A 2,500-nucleotide genomic window follows, 5' to 3' on the forward strand; every position below is an offset into this window, starting at 1 on the left:
GCAAAACACCGATTCCAAGATTCCTCCAGCATTGTAATTTGTTTTAGCTTAAACCTATTCCAGGCGACGCATGAAATTCAGCATGTCAGTCATCTCAAAGAGTTTTACAACATTAGACAGATTTGATTTATGTAAATCTCTACATTCTATCTCAAGTGATGGGAATGTTTTAAAGAAGGGGCTGTTCAAGGTTGTACGTACATGATTACCTTAAGGGAAGTATACCAAAATGGGATCGTTCAAAATATACAGATACTTGAGGTTTTATAACTTTTGATAAGGTAGCTATCTAAAGACATATGCATCATGTGTGACATTTAAAATTACTGTTCTAGAGAACCGTAAGAGACTTACCAGTTTCAGAATTATGTGAGATTCTACAATGATTACTGTTATTGATGCATTAGCAACGCAAAATTTAAAGGGTTTCAGATGACATACCTTAGTATTAGGCTATGAACTATTATGAGGCAAACTAAATATCATGGCCCCATAAAGGTTTTTAACAGAAATCATAATTTATGGTTCATGATTTTTTTTCTTTTTAGTTTTTTGCTAAATCAATGTACTTAATTTGCATGATATTCCATATCTATTCCAGGCTTTAATTAAAATAACCTATTCCGCCGTCCTGTCTATATGTAGAACTACAACTGACGCCTAAACACAATACCATTCGGTTGGACTCAGCATTTCATACCTAGGGCAGAGATTGTTGGCACATAGTTCCACTGTATTTGCCAAGTAATGAATTTGATCTCCCTTTTACCTTCTTATGTGATATTAGTTAAAAGCCAAAAAAGAAGACATTGCTTAGCAGGGAGAGCATCTCGTCTTTAGAAGTTCTGGAAGAAGCTCTATTTCATTGGTAATGAAGATATTATTACATAACCTGATCAATTTTTCCACTTGGATAAGTTCTCATTGCTTTTTCATTAGACGTGAAGACCTGCAGGATTGAAGGGTTAACAAAGATATAATGGGACTATAGTTTCATGATATACAACATGGGTTAACTGTAACTTGGGACTGTCTTTTCTTGTAACCTCTTTGAAGATTATCGAATAGCACACCCAACTTTGGAGTTATTTTTTCTAGATCAAATTTCAATAAACTAACCTCTTTTCCTTCGCTCTCACGTAACTTCTAGTTCAATAAATTTAAAAGATAAAGAAAATGATTAAAGTATCGTTAGTAATTTAAACACTTGAATGAAAACACAACTGCTTTGCTATTGACAACCGATTCCAATAACAGTTGTCTAGCTTGTATTTAAAATTTATTAAGACTGTAACCATTTACTGTAGTTATTACAAATAATTACTACAGAATATGACTAATATATTACATTTTACAATATTTGGTTTATGAAAAGGTAAACCAAATTGCACAAAAAATACCCAAGGAACTGGATAAGAATGTTACTAAGTTCCTCAAGGTTTCCAATGAGGCAATGTAAAGCTTAATGTTATAAAATTATCATGCATTGGGAACTGGGATGAAGCACCCATAAACTTCAGTATGTCATTGAAATAGTCAATAAATAAAATGATAATTTTATTTTTCTTAAATGGTTGTGGTGGCCGATGTGGCAACGTCCCTGACTGGTGATCGCCAGTCTGGGGTTCAAGTCCCACTCGACTCCTTAGTTCCTTTGGTTGCTACAACATCACCATCCTTATGAGCTAAGGATGGGTTGTTTGGGGGAGCCTATAGGACCCTTCAGCCATTGCATGGCCTACCTTGGTCTTAGCCTAGGTGGAGAGGGGCCTTGGGCACCGATCATATGTATATACAGAATAGTCAGTCTATAGGGCACTGTCCTGCTTGATATGGTAATGACACTGTCCCTTGCCTCTGCTATTCCTGAGCGGCCTTTGAACCTTTAAATGATAGCTCAAGACATTAAGAATTGTCTCTTTTAAAAAGAAAAGAAAAATTCTTTGAGAGTTTGCCTTAATCTGGTGATTTGGAAATCGTAGACGGTTGTCATGATCATCTTTCAAATGTAAACACTAGAAAAGGCGTATATTTGTTCTGTTTCTATTCAATAACATGATACTAATATGTGAATATTCATATTTAGATTTTTTTTGTTTACGTATGTAAGGATATGACTGCAATAAAAGTAAGTTTCAGCTTAAAAAGCATTTCAAGAGTGTATGCATGGTTTTATAAGAGCTTTAGGACGGTTTATAAAAGCTTCAATTTATATAAAATATTATTATTTTTTTTTTTGTTTTTAAATAATGAAAAAAATTACCGTACATTTCTGTATCTATTTTACTGTTTTCATCAGGCCTGGAACAGAACACTCGTGATAGTTAAGATTAATGCATATATATACATCCACACACACACACACACATATATATACAACATATGTATATATATATCTATATATATATATATATGTATGTATGTATGTATGTATGTATGTGTGTGTCTGTCTGTGTGATATACATTATACACATGTATATATATATATATATATATATAT

The 2,500-nt window shown here is 33.1% G+C and overlaps 1 protein-coding gene across 1 annotated transcript in view; it reads left to right on the top strand.

The window, feature by feature from the left end:
- Positions 1–2,500, top strand: part of LOC137642055 (alkaline phosphatase-like) — a 35,114-nt gene that overhangs the window by 1,054 nt on the left and 31,560 nt on the right. The gene's annotated exons all lie outside the window — the stretch shown is intronic.

This window comes from Palaemon carinicauda, chromosome 6 (assembly GCF_036898095.1).
Source record: "Palaemon carinicauda isolate YSFRI2023 chromosome 6, ASM3689809v2, whole genome shotgun sequence".
Taxonomy (NCBI): domain Eukaryota; kingdom Metazoa; phylum Arthropoda; class Malacostraca; order Decapoda; family Palaemonidae; genus Palaemon; species Palaemon carinicauda.